The sequence below is a fragment of the Lissotriton helveticus genome, chromosome 11 (genome assembly GCF_964261635.1).
Source record: "Lissotriton helveticus chromosome 11, aLisHel1.1, whole genome shotgun sequence".
Classification (NCBI taxonomy): Eukaryota; Metazoa; Chordata; class Amphibia; order Caudata; family Salamandridae; genus Lissotriton; species Lissotriton helveticus.
The window spans coordinates 697,988,137-698,003,375 of NC_136072.1; the positions used below are offsets into that span (position 1 = coordinate 697,988,137).

General features: G+C 44.2%; 1 protein-coding gene across 1 annotated transcript in view; it reads right to left on the minus strand.

Annotated features, from left to right (window-relative positions):
• Positions 1-15,239, minus strand: part of ZMAT4 (zinc finger matrin-type 4) — a 2,238,825-nt gene that overhangs the window by 2,076,442 nt on the left and 147,144 nt on the right. The window contains exon 2 of the mRNA XM_078665763.1: positions 3,340-3,651. The gene's annotated coding sequence lies outside the window, so the exon portion shown is untranslated. The remainder of the gene's footprint in view (positions 1-3,339; positions 3,652-15,239) is intronic.

Genomic DNA, 15,239 nt, shown 5'->3' on the forward strand with positions numbered 1-15,239 from the left:
TAAAGTCTTTCATGTTACACAAAACCATGTGGTTGAAGGAGATGTGATTTTCTCTGCCGGTAGGCCATCCGTGATGTCTGTTAAATGAAACATGAGCGCTTTTTGGTGGACGGGTCACCAATGTTGCAATGAACTTATGTAGTAACATTCTCTGTGCACCTTGAGACGAAGTGATGACGCGGTTCATTTTGACAGTATTCTTTTACAAAGTTTCCGGAAGTATTGATGATGCGGAGTCATTTGTTATATATAGTATGTAACATATATACGGCCACATGCATCATTGTTGCCATTTGCGATTTCTTAATTGCGAAAATTAAGGAATCGCAATTAAGAAATTGCAAAAGGTTATGCATTAAGAAATCGCAATTTTTATTGCGATTTCTTAAAATTCCTTAATTGCGATTCACAATTTGCGAATCTCAATTAAGGAATCCCTTCCCATTGAAATGAATGGGAAGTCATTTTCAATTTGCGATTAGCAATTTGCGAATCGCAAATTGAAAATGCAATTTCAAGGGTGCTTGGGGGGGGTCCAAAGGACCCCCCCCTGCACCCCTGAAATATGACTTTAAGTGCATTTTTCACACACACATGCCCCAAGGGCATGTGTGTGTGTAATATGAAACTTTCAAAAATGCACTTTTGTGCATTTTTGAAAGTTTTCACAAATTACCATGAAGGTCAACTTCATGGTAATTTACCTCTCCCTATTTGTGAATTTGCAAATTTAAAATGTTCATGCATTGCATTTAAGAAATCTCAAATTGCGATTTCTTAAATGCAAACGCAATTTTAGAAATCGCAACATGATTGCGATTTCTAAAATTGCGAAAAACATGATGCATCCCAATTTTGTCAATTGCATTCGCAAACGGACGAAAATTGCGATTCGCACCGTTTGCGAATGCAATTGACAATGATGCATGTGGGCCATAGTTACTTATACAGTATACTAGATGAAAGTGATTACAATGAATGACACATGCAGAAACAAATGTATGCATTGTAAAACTTTTTGGAATGCATGCATAAATTGTAATCCTTTGTGGGAGGCATTTTTCACTGAACATTCAAACTTTAAGCACAGCAACTGATGAACTTCCATCACAATACAGTACACTCACGCACTCCTCTGGCAGCTATTTGGAATACTACTTCAGAGGTTTGTTGTTGCTGACAGTGGAAATAAAACCTTCAATGTGAAATAATAGGAACATCTGGGTGCAGAAAATCATACTGCAGTGTTCCCGAAAACAATGAATACCAATGAGGATGTGTACTGCTGGAATGTTTATTAGTAGTCTTTATTTACTACATACACACAGAGAGCATCACATATGACATTATGACATGAGATATCACAATATTAGTGAGAAGACGCATAGCGTTAATGATGTTCATCCTCTTCAATTGCCGAGATTATTGGACGTGCTTAGAGGCTGCCAGACAAAAGTGAAATCCATGTCAAGTATGATTTTAGGACAAGGATTCTAGGCTAATACATTGGTCAGGGTCCTGTTTTCTACAGGGCAATATAAATGCAGAGCCTAGTGTGCGAGGGAGCAGTTGAACAAGATATAGGATGTGGCCAAAACTGTACTCTACGCTAAAGGCCTGCTGAGCATGCCTGAGAGCTGCGCCCTGCAGTCTCGAAATGCAAGTTGGCATGAGGTCATGAGCAGTTCATAGGCAGGTATTTTAGAATTTATTTTAGATTTCTGCTCATACTATGAGTTCCCTTCAACTGACTATTTGTCAGGAGTTAGTTTGATATCTGATCTTAATAGAAAGAAGTCGGTACCCTTAATCTATTTTTTTTTCAGAGATTATATAGCACGCTTGTGGATAGGCTATGCTGAGCAAAGTGCTTCAATGGGCTACCAATTTTAACTAATTCAGTGACACTTCTCCACTTTGAACCATGTTGATAGCGCACGAGTAGCTGCACATTTTATGCTGGTTCTTTTTTTTTTTTTTACCAGACCAACCTGTAATCTGAGGACACCTTTTGTCAGTTCATTGTGAAGAGGCAAGTGACCTCTGAGGCTAGGAACCCAATTCTACAGTACTATGGGGCTCATTTATGAGGCCTTGCGTCAGTTTTGCGCTTGAAGCTACTTGTACTTGATATGGAAGTAAGCTTTTTTGAAGCCAGCAACATAAGAGGTTTTGAACTGTGAAATTTTAGTACTGGATAGATTACACTAACTGCACTCAATTTAGAATAGGAGTTGAGAGTGAAGGAAGGTGACAAACAGAAGAGGTGTACTGTGTAAGTGATTCTTAAGGAGAATATTGGACGGTGAGCATCAGAATAGCTGAGTTTGACCAGTAGATTGGGGTTGACCAGGACATGGAAGTGGGTGCCCATGAATCAAATTGGAGGTATGTGTCTTGATTGATAGCTCAGAACGTTTGTTTTTGTGTGATAGTTTTAATGTTTGGAACTCCCAAAAATGGTAAAACATGCAATCAAGACATTAAGAAAAAATAGAACTGATAGTAGCATACAACTAGAAGATTTACCTCATAATCGCTTAAAGAAAATATACAAAAAACAACTTCAGTTTTCTTATTATAGTATATTATAGTAGACGTAGTACAAATTTCATCTGAAACGCACACATAGTTTTTGCAGCAAATCTCAAACAATTATTCCTGTAATAGAATATCTCTTCAAACCACATTCTTTGGCACATTTTACCTGTTATTAAACCACAGATGGAGCCCGTTCAGTCCTCAAAGAGAATGTAATTGAAAAACACTTCACTAAAACAGTCAAGTTGAGAACACTTCTAAACAGAGTAGGCGTTTGTTCTGAACAAACCATCTAAAAGCTTTTATTTCCAGATTTTGTTTTGTCAATGTTGAGCTTGTATTCCAATATAAACCTTTCAACATAATGCTTGGAAAGTATAAAACACCACTTAGCTTATTCTCTGTAATTTCCAACTACAGTTCACATCAGGGGAACGGAAACGATTTAAGAATTCTTGCAAGACAGAGGCTCAACTGGTAAATAACCCGTCTTCAAGAACACCAGCTTGCTTTGAAGTGAACGACAACCGTGTGTATAATCATTCATTAATCTACAAATCATCAGGCCAACTATTAGTAAAAGGTACTTGAACCACTAGTTTTCTAAACAAGTGACATTAAAAATCAAATAAGTAAGAGAATAGTGCATGAATAGATGACACTGCTATGTCAAAGAGGGCGCTAGAAATCCACAGTTAGTTGTTTGGTGTAAAGGTTTGTAAGCCAATTACCTACAAGTGTGCAATGCAATAATTGCTCGGCATGTACAATACGTTAAAAAGAGTCTGTCATAAATACCTTTCAGTCTGTTGGGCTTATGTGTTGTGGACCCCCAAAGCAGCAGAGTCCAAATTAGGTCTTCGGTGTGTAACGTTGCAGCTGAATCTGATTTCCGGCCTGGCTCAGGGCTGGTTGGTGTGGTTGGTATTGTTCTAAAATTCCTTAACAACAAGTTTCTGTTTGATGATGAAGTTAAAGGTTTCCTTGTGGTTTCTCATCAGAAGGAATGTATGGTAATTTCATGCACACAAAAATCCGTTTGATGCAGGGATCTGCCGATATTGGATGTTTATTGTTTCCAATCGCAGGAGCAGGCCTCTATTCCGATTGCTATATTAAATGAAAAAATTAAAAAAATGGCGTTCAGAGAAATCTGTAACTTTCAACCAATAAAAATGTTAATGGTTATTAAAATTTATTTGAATTTAATGTTTTATTGCATGTAAGCACAATTGCAGCCTACATTAACAAATGGCAACAGCATTAAACAATTCAATGAAAATTAAATAATAATGATATGACATTTGGGACTGCAAGCTATTCAACTATAAAACGCATTTACAATATTTAAAATCGTGATTTATTTTTGCATGTGAGCAGTTGTTTGTGGTGTGTGCTAGTGGTAGATAAATATTACTGTAAGTCGTCCGATGTCACTCGTTTTTAAATCAACTGTGCAAAGTAATAAACTGCGGTAGTCGTACAGTAGCATAATCCTGTGCGGAAAGTGACTTATAAATGTACCAATATACAACATTTTGCACACACATCAAGAGTGTATCAAGCAGTCCTGTACTCTGTGGTGTAAGCTTTCAAATTTCAAAAGATCAGAAAACTGCGAGAGCCCACACTTGTATTGATTTTACATTCCAGTGACAGCGATCTCTGAGCGTTAAGACGTTTTTACTGTGTCAAAATATTGTGACCATGAATTTGAATCTGTAAGGTAGTACTAAAATCTGGATATGCGTGTGGTTGACGAGAGAATATCAGACTCTGGAACAGCGTTATTTCAGTTCTTTTATTATTTTGCAAAATGCCTTTGTGCGCTGTATAGTTTTATCAGTAAAACTGTATGCCTGTGCAAATGTAATAGTCATTTCAATTGAAAATGTGATGCCACTAATGCAGTCGCGGCTCCTGGAGGGAGTGCTGTGGGGCGGTGGGGCGGTGGGGCGGGCCAGGGGAGGGGCAGAGTGGGGGGTAGTAAACTCCGGCATATGGCCGACCGGAGTTAAGTACATAAATAAATAAATAAAACAAATTACATTGCGAGTGCTGCAACGCAAATGGCGTTGCAGCGTGTGAAATGTAATTCATTTTATTTATTTATTTATGTACGTAACTCAGGTTCGCCGTATGCCGGAGTTTACTACCCCCCAGTGTGCCCCTCCCCTAGCCCACCTCACCGCCCCGCAGCACTCCTTCCAAGAGCCCCAACTGCAATAATGACAATGTGCTACTGCATCGTTCATGCTCCACTCTACGCCAGTCCACTCTATGACCGTCCACTTCACTTTACTTTACTCTATGCCACTCTACTCCACTCTACAACAATCTACGTCACTATACTCTACGACCCCCTACATGACTCTCTGACATCCTACTTCACTCTATGCCTCTCCACCCTACAATACCCCACTCTAGAACATGCCATTCCACTCTACACCATGCCACTCCACTCCATGCCAATGTACTCCACTCTACGCAACTCCACTTTATGCCACTCCACTCTACTCTGCACCACTCGACCCTAATACACTACACTCTACTCCATGACATAATACAGCTCTCCACGTCACTCCACTCTACACAATCCACACTACACCACTGTAAGACACTTTGTGATAATCCACTCTACTCTACGCCACTTTACTCTACAACACTCTACCCCACTCTACTACACTCTACTACACTCCACTCTACAACTCTGCCACCCCACTCTGCGCCACTCCACAATACTCTACTCCACGACATTCTACTTTATTCCCCTGTACGCCACTCCACTCTACAATACTCTAAGACACTCCACTCCATGCCACTCTAACCTACTCAACGCTACTCCCATGTATGCCAATCCACTCTACACCATTCTATGCCATTCCAGTCTAGAACACCCCAAGCCACTTTACTCCAATCTATACTACTCCACTTTATGACACTCTACTCCACTCTACCCCATTCTACTCCACTACACTCTATGCCACTCCAATCTACAACACTATTCCACAACATACCACTCCACGACACTCCACTCTCCAATGCTCTTGTCCACTCTATGACACTCCACTTTACACCAGCCCTCTCAACTCCACTTTATACCACTCCAGTCTTCACCACTCCACTTTGCAACACTACTCTACTCCAGTCTATGTCTCTCTACTCCACTGCATGCTACTCCACTCTATTTCACCCCACTCAACAACACTGCACTCTATGGCATGCTACTCCATTCTACTCAACTCTATGAGGCTCCTCTCTAAGATACTCCACTCCACAACACTCCATTCTACATGACTCTACGTTACTACACTCTATGCACTTCACTCTATGGCACTCTGCCTCACTTCACAATGCAACACTACACCACTCCACTCTATGCCACTCCACTCTGCTCCTCTCCACTTCTCTCTATGCCACTAACTTGTTGCCATGCTGAACAGCAGTGACGATGGTGTACAACATGGTTAAAAACACATTGGCAAAGCCAATAGTTCTCGCATAGGCAAGGCCTATTGGATTTGCCAATGCTTGTTTACCAAAATGAGTCATGGCCTAGAGGATTCTTAGACTCTGTAATGTCAATCACATTTTAGTTATTATAGAATCAATTTTGTTCCTATGTTGGACATACCTGCCTTGTCTGCATGATCATCCCCAGACTTTTTTTGCCTTCACCCACCAGTATCCTGAACCCATTTTTTTGGGCTTTTAGGACTTTACCACTGCTAAGAAATACTAAAAGGCTTTGGCTCTCCCCTTAAAACATGGTAAGATTGGCTTACACTAAATTGTCGTATTTAATTTACTAGTAAGCCCCTAGTAAGATGGCACTACATGTGCCCAGGGCCTATAAATTAAATGCTACTAGTAGGCCTGCAGCACTGATTGTGCACCCACTTAAAGAGCACTTTAGACATGTCTCAGGCCTGCCATTACAGCCTGTGCCTGTAGCTTTACATTGCCATTTTGAGCTGCCAAAATAAACATTTTGCCAAGCCCAAATTTTCCTTTTTAATACACATTACCCCTCAGGGAAGCCACGGACAGTCCAGAGGGCAAAGTGCAGCGCATTTAAAAAGTTGGACACATACCTTTTCACTACTACAAAGTCTACCTCTCCCATAGGATAGCAGTAGAGTTACCTTATTACATTTAATAAGTGGTCATTTGTTTCCAAATGGGAGCTCGTATTCAGTTCATGGTTGGTGTGGAATTGTAATGAAAAGTCTTAACTTAAGGTGAAGTCAGATTTTAAATGACAATTTTGAAAATGACACTTTTTGAAAGTTGACATTTTCCTGCATTGGCCATTTGGTGCCTGCATTCTGTCTCTGGTTCACATGCCTGGGTTTAGTTGACAGTTGGGATTTGTGTATTTCTCCTAGAAAGCCGCACACCATAGGGAGCTTAGGTGTGTCTCAATGGGCCATCACTTGCAGGATGGAAGAGAGGTGCTGGTTGCAGCCCCACCCACTTAAACTTGAATTAGCTATGCCCTACCTCCACACAAAGGCATACCCCCTGTGGTTACTCTGGAGTGAGAGCAATGATGGCAGGGTACATGGGCTCTTCAAAGGCATGCCTTTAGAAACTTCTCTCCACTGTAAAGTCACAATTGCAAATAAATACTGGACCTCATTCACCAACTCTTCAGTACACTTCTGGAACTGTGTATAATCTCTGCCAGGAAAGCGACTTAGGTCCTGCTGGAAGGGCTACTACTCTGCTGGACATTTGCTCTGAAGGACTTCTGAACTTCTGTACTGACCTGTTGCAGTCTTGCCTGTGTGAAAAAGACTTGACCTGCACCTGTTGAACCCAGGACCACAAAGTGACACCATGGCTGGTTGGATGGCCTCCTCAGCAGAGCCTCAGGGATAAAAGGCTCTAACAACCTTAAACTCAGCACCTGGTCACTGCCATCTGTGAGTCTACCCTACCAAGTGGTGCCACCCTAGTCCTGGAAACTTAAAGTGGTCCTAAGGTGTTCTGCTAGCTTCTGTGGATTCAGCAGCACAGAAGCATTTACCTCTGCTGCGCGGTGCCGACCGGTGCAGAACTAAAGCATCGCCGGTGCTGTTGGTCTTCTCCGTCTTGAAGACCTGCTACACATCGCAGCCCGCCGGCTCATTTGAATCACCACTGTTTAATGCATCTTTGGCACAATTCCTCACATCGATCATCAATGGTAGATTCGACAAAGACGAATGACTCTGCATCACAGCAGCGCAGCTCCTCGCAACTGACGCATTGCCTCAACTTTGCGATGCATCTTGGATGACTAACTTTGCATCACAAGTCATCACTGGGATTCTTGATGATGATGCAGGACCTCTCCCCGCAGCCTCACCTCAACTCAGAACTGACACATCGCTTGGGTTGTGCAACGCATCTTTGATGCGGATCCTGGCAATACTCTGCAAACCAGGATTTAAGGTACTTATTTCAGCTGGCCTAACTGGGTTATGGTAGCTGGCCCGTGCTCTATCACAGTCGGCCTGCACTTGCGACTCTGTCTTGGTCCGCCGCAACCAGATAGCCAGGGTTGGCCCTCTGCCATTGTGGTGCTATTGTCACTGAAATCTTTGAAATTGCATATCTCCGGATCTACTGAATAGATTTCTGTCTTTTTGGCCATATATTATTTCTTACAAAATACTATATTTTTCAAACATGGTGTGGAAACCTTTTTTGTGTTTTTTCTCCCTTATCACTGTTTTGATAAATACTTTACACATTGCATTTAAGTTAAGCCTGACAGCTAGGGCATGGTCTTGGCGCGCTGCAACATGGCCACATTGTAGGCGAGCGCTGCAGGCTGATCTTACAGTCCTGCATAACCATTTGCTGCGGGACCAATCTGGATGCAAAACTGAGGGCATGGCATCCTGTAGGCACCAGTGGTGGCGTGAGGGTGGTGATGGCCCAGCACTGGAGCTGCTCTGGGCATAAATCCGAGTGGAGCTGCCAGGCGGTGATTGCGGCCTACCCGGGCCTTCAGCTGGTGCAGAGGCATTGGCGCTGTGGAGCCAGACAACTATGCCGGTGTTGAGGGCGAAGGGCCCAGTCGTGGTGCAAGATGCAAGTCTGAAGCGGAAATGGGGGCATCCATGCTATAGTAAGGACAAAGATGACCCAGCATTTAAGCTGGGCTTGAGGTTGGCCGAGGAGGACCGCTGATTGGCAGCTGAGCCTTATTGGAGCCCTGCAGCTGGTGCGGAGTCAGTGACTCTGCGAGCCCAGACAACTGTGCCGGCACTGGAAGCGGAGAGCCCCGGCTGCAGTCGGAACTTCTATCCTGTGGAACCACCCCCAGGGGCTTGCCGGATCTCCCCGCTGGAACCCGCGGTAAGAGATTGAGACCTAACGTCGAGGGGCATCAATCCAGTGGGTGCGGCACAAGAGGTCAGGCTGCACCCCCCATGGCACACGACTATTATCTGCACTGCAGCACCTTCTCCGGGTGGAACTTATCATACCTCTTGCCCAGGGGACCCCGGGTGCTGTAGGCCGGTCTGGGTTGCACACCCACTCTGCTGTTGCTGATGCCTGCATCTTTTCTGCCCCAGATCAGAATGGGCCATGCTTATTTGGTGCTCCTTACCACCAGCGGCGGGGATAGTGGACCCACAGCACCTGTGAGGAGTGAGCACCTGGGGGTGGCAGGGACTGCTGCAAGGCCTACCCAACAGGCTGCCTCTCCTGAGATTTCAGGAGAAGTTGGAAAACAACACTACCCCGGACTTCACTGATCTGCTGTCTGCATTTGGCTGGGCCCTGACGCTACTGGGTGCAGTGGTTTGCGACAGCAGTGTAGTCTGTGACTTACCATCTCCCCAACACTGCTCCATTCTAATTGGATACAGGGCTCACCCTTCTGGGATCCGCTGCCTCCATGTGGCCTCTTGTCTTTCTGGGCCATGCCGGTCTTTTCCGGTGTGCGGTGCAGCCAGCCCCCACCAACCAGCGGCCATTGGCAAGCCGGAGGGCAGGCAATCTAAACTTTTCTTCAAAAGGAAACACAGTGCCAGGCACGCAGACCCCGAGGCAGAGAAAGACACTGCCTCACTCCCTGCGGACGACGGCGAAGAGCAGGAACTGGACTTGAAGAAAATCTTGCTGGAAGTGAAGTCAAGCTTAAAAAAACTTTGATGCCAAATTAGACATACTTACCTCTCATCTTGACAAGGCCAAAAACAGGGTCAATATCCACGATTCGGGGCTTGATCATGTGTAATCTCGCATACCTGAGGCAGAGGACAACCAAGCTGCCAACTTTAAATGTCTCCTGCGTATGGACAAGGTGCTGGACGTCATTAAACAAAACAATGAAGATCTTGAAGCCTGATCGAGGCGCTACAATCTCTGTGTCGTGGGAGTGCCAGAATCCGCTGCAATGTCTAGAATGGAAGACTTCTTTGAAGCCATGTAGCAAGACCTCTTCGGCACAGAAATATCTCCAGTCTTCATTTTTAAAAGAGCTCATAGGTTTCTGGGCCAAAAACACCCTCATGGGATTCCACCACGCCTGACGGTGGCCGGTTTGTTGAATTACAAAGACCGTGGCATGGTCCTCCGGCTGGCCAGGGAAAAGGGCCAAATCCAATACAAAGGAGACAATCTGTCCTTTTTCCCTGACTTCACCACGGCAGTGCAGGCAACCCACCGGGATTTCTTACCAACTGAATACCTCCTTCAGCAGGTCAACATAAGTTACGTCATGCTGTATCCGGCCAAGCATAGAATAACCCATGGCGGCAAAACGCACCACCTTACCGATCCGAAACAAGCCCTCAAGTTCGCCAAACAGCAGGTTAAGTCTAGCCATTCCCAGGGGGCCCTGGCGTGACCCTCGATGGAGGCACAACTCAGTGACAATGATTAACTACAGCTCTCTCCATAACTCAAGGACATAAGTATTGGATTGCTAATGTGGGGATATTGCTCCTGAGCAGTAGCGGTCGGCAGTAGGTGTTTCTTTAGGGCGGTGACGTGGACAGGGGGAGGGGCAGGGTGGGGGGTAGTAATGTATGGATTACGGAGTTTTACAGGTAAGTAAACATTTAAATAAATAAAACGAATTTCGTTGCGCGCACTGCAGCACAACCTAATTGGGGGGGTTGGAGTAGGTGAGGGGCGGGATGGGAGGGTTGGGATTAATGAGTTTTGTTTAATGTATAATAAAAGTGTTGGCCCAATAGCACGCACATACAGCTCCCCTATCCCTGCTTGCGCAGATGGGGACACAGCTTATACTTCTACTCACAAAGCTCGGCGTCCCTCTCCGGTGAACCGCTGTTGCCCCCAAGATAGAGATGGGCAGGGTAGCCTCAGTTAAACTAATCACATGGAACATAAGGGGTCTAAAAGATAGCAGAAAGATGTGCCTAGTAAAGGGTTTCCTGAATAGACACAATGTTGACATCTGCCTACTCCAAGAGACTCACCTTGTCAGCAACACTCTCCCCTCCCTGCTAACTAGAGGATGGGGATTATCTTATTCATCCACGTACTCTAACTATGCAAGAGGGATCTCTGCTCTCATTCAGAGAGGCAAGCTTGGACCACCACTCATTGCATTTGAAGGGCGATATTTCATTTTGGCTGGCACACTCTACAACCACCCCATAACCCTGGCCACCATTTATTGTCCCAATGTGGATGATCCAGACTTTTTCACTAAGGTCTGGCATTTAATCACCGGTCGGGCCCGTGGACTTTACTCCGGTGCAGTGACTTTAATGTCCCGCTGGCAGACACGCTGGACAGAGCAGGCAGATCCAGTGGACCCCACCTCCAGGCTGCCTGGACTCTCGGCACGATCATTACAGATAACCATCTCAAGGACATTTTGCGCGACACACATCACAATGCACGTGAGGGCACATTCTTCTCCCTGCAACAATTAAATGTATTTTTTGTGGAATGATTTTGTGTGCAGCAACACACATCATAACCGTCCAAATCTATATTCTTATTTAAAGGAGGTTCAATATTAGTTGGACAAATTTGAATGCTGGTCCCTATGGAAACTCCTGTCATACATGCATCAGCTTTTACTTCAAACTCCTAAACAGGACCATAACATTTTTGACAAAGAAATATAAATACACCAATTCCTCTTCAAATGACAAAGAAGTACAGATGAACAAATAGTTTAATTAGGTTGACCTAAACAGAAAGGAACTACTACTTCATGTCTGGAGTTTGCATTGGTCTATAAAAGTAAAAGTCTGATGGCAGGAGCAAAGAAATTAAGTTGTTCAAAGTCTTTATCAGTGATAAAGGTAATTTCTAAATCCATTCTTGGACGAGCACTTCAATTAGTGATAACCCCCTTTCCCACTGTTCTCAAACATCCTAGACCAAAATTAGGGAAATACTGAACCACTCTCAGCTTTACTTGAAGCACTTGATTTACGTTATTATCTATTTAGGTTAACTAAGACAAATAGTTATGTCACAGGAATGTAGTTGATTACTGTTCTATCAAAAACGAGTAGCCTCCTTTTCAATAAGAATCATGAAGTATTTTAACATGCATCAAGCCCTGAGTACCCCCTCTGCAGTGGTTCAGGTACATCAGTGTAGTTTTGATGGATATAAAAAATAGGGCTATCACCAGTAGAACAATTTTTCGTCCGAACATATGATTGGATTTAAACCAAAGAAATGTAAAGTGAAACATGGCGCAGTGAAGCAGCAGGCAAATAAAGAGGGTGCAGCACTGAATGGATGACAATTAGGCTGGGTGGTGGTCATTACAGCACCACGCCCTGGATGGTGCACTTTGCATACAGGGTAATGCAGTTGCTATTAATAGTAGAGGGTCGTTTTCATGATCTTCTGATTGTGCGAACTATGTTCTACCCTGCTGTAGCACGCAGCATTGCAGGCAGGGCCGGACTCGCAATTTAATGCACCGGGCAATCCCCGGCTTTTGTTGCTGGGGCCGATTTGGACCCCTGCTGATTGTGCATAATGCTGGTGTTGCACTGATCCACACGCACGTATGCACCATTCGTGTCTGTGACTCACAGTGACCCAATTTCAATTTCAGTTAGGCAGGCAGGCTACTAGTCTATGATTATAATTTATTAAAATCCACCTGCACCAGCATCTCCATGCTGCGTGCAGCGTGCGCACAGATGTCTCCGCCGCCGCGTCTGCACGCCGCGGGTTTACAGTTCAGCTTCAGGGTGGGGTCTGCCCAGGCCTGCGTCTGCCTGGTGATGATCATGCGCATTGCTAATTGTTGGGGTCAGGGGGGCTTGCACAATAAAAACTGCGCATGACTGCTGGTGAGGCGAGGCCGAGGAGGCAGGCGTCTCAAAGGCAGGCATCTCAGAGGCCAGAGAGATGACTGAGAATGGGAGGCACCCATAATTTTATTATTTCAAGTCCCCCTGTGTGCCACCCACAGCCTCAGGTTAGTCTATTGACCGTCTAGTCCAGTCCTTTAAATTGCATGCAATCCTGATCCTATGACCTGGCCTGATCTGATTCATGGGCCATGGCACTGTCTGGAGGCGTCGCAACCGGGCCGGAATTAAAAGCAAAAGGTTAGGCCTCAGCCCGGTGCTGCAGCGCAGTGGATTTTGTTGTGAACAGGGGTGGAGAGAGGTGGTGGCTGGCCTCAGCCTGGTTCTAGTCACTCTTGGCTATGACTCGAGGAGCGGCAGCGATTATGTGTTCACTAGCATCTGCCTGGGTGACCCTGATGCTAGTATACTGTACACATTCATCCATCATCCATGGAAATCAAATCACTCAGTTGTGAAGTGAGAGTGATGTCCCTTGCGGAGTGGACCTATCCCGCACTCAGATCCATGTAACTTAGTCATCATCACTTTCACTTTTCCAAAGTGGAACAGCAAAGTGAAAGCATGTCGTTTATCTAAATTGAACACACAGAAGATGTGTATGCCTAAGCAAGCTGCGCATGTCCTGACATTAGGGGAATTGGACATGGTTTATTTTGTTTACTCCTTTGGTGGCACGACCCGGGCAAAATATGTTATGGGAATTAACCTGGGAAATCAATGTTTTGGACCCCCACTTGTTCTTGGATCTCTCTTGAAGGATAGACACACAACTTTCCAGGAAGGAACTGAGGTGAATTAACTTATTTTCTGGACAATTTTGTGATGATTGGTCAAACAGTCCCAAAGTTATTAGTGAAACAAAAAACACTCTGACTATGGTGTATATGTATATATAAATACTGTGCACATAAATCGTCCAATCTGCTTAAATACTCATAGTTTGTGTCTTGTATACTGAGAAGATAACTTCGGTGTATAATGCACTAAGATAAACTAGTGTGTAGGATTTTTGAAGGCAGATGGTCTTCAAAGGTTTTGCCCATGGGCAGGTCACACAGATCCATGTCATCATTTCTCAACTCGTCTGGAGGATTGTCAGATGGATAGCACCTTGGGGAAAGAGCCCAGCAATTTTTCAACCCTGTACTATCCCATCTGGTCAGAAAAACCGAAAATAGAATCATCTCAGATAAAAGAGTCACTTCTCTCTGAAAACAAGCCATCTTGAATGAAGAATTATTAAACGCTTGATTATGAACAATCTTCCCCCTCATTTCACTTTGCGATTTAATTCTCTCCTATTACAGTGTTTTTTTTTTATTTTACCGCTTGTTTGACCTGTACTTTCATCGTACTTGGAATGCAGAGTAGTACTAAAGGTTCTTTACCCTCGATTTACAATCAATATGCAAATGAAAGGTCATGTGATGTTCAGGCAATAGAGTTTGCTTAATAATGTATTCAAAATGCATCACAATGCAAAATGTAGCTCGTTACCTAGCATAGGTGTACTTTGGCTCATTTAAGACATTCTCAACCCTTTCCCGGGCTACACGTGTAATGCATGCCTGTCGTCGATTTTGAGGCATAATCATGGAGAAGTCATGTGAATCCTCACTTTTTGTGGCAGCATTGACTTTTCCCAGGTACAGAATTTCATGCCAAGTAGCACTCCATGCACTGACACAATGTATTCTTTTATTGTTTTCTTCCCTGTAAAATACTCCTCCTCCCTCATCCCCAACAGGAGTTGCAATTTCCCAAACTAGAAAGGGATTTATGGCCATATGTACATAGCATTTTTGTGGTCAGAAACGGCCAATTCGCAGAATCGGACAATTTCCGATAGCAAAAATGCGTTTTCATATGTACAAAGCACAATTGGTGTTTAGCGATTTGGTATTTGGAAGGGTGTGTTTAGGGAGTCTCTTCCAAATTCAGTATCACAGTGGTATATATGAATGTTTTGAGACTAAATTATAGTTGCAAATCATTCAGGGGCATATTTATGAAATGGGTTGTGTCGCACTTGCACTATGCAACAGGGTGCAAGCATGATGCAAGACCACAATTTGATTTGTTGGGGCCTCGCAAGGCTACCTTGCGTGGCCCTTAGTGGCTTCATAAATCTGGAGTAATGCAACACAGCTCAAATTGCTGAACTGCGTTTCTCTGCCTTGGGAAGGCGTTCCATGGGCATTGCGTGGGTGTTCCCAGGTAATGTCAGCCTTAATATTAGCAGAGTGGGAAGAAATGAGTTCTGGTCTCCCCAGGATTGACAATTGCTTCTTAACATAATATAAGCAGGGTATGGCTAGGCCTCTGTCGCAAGCTAGAGAATCAGAGATCTCCTTCCTATTGAAACCAGTG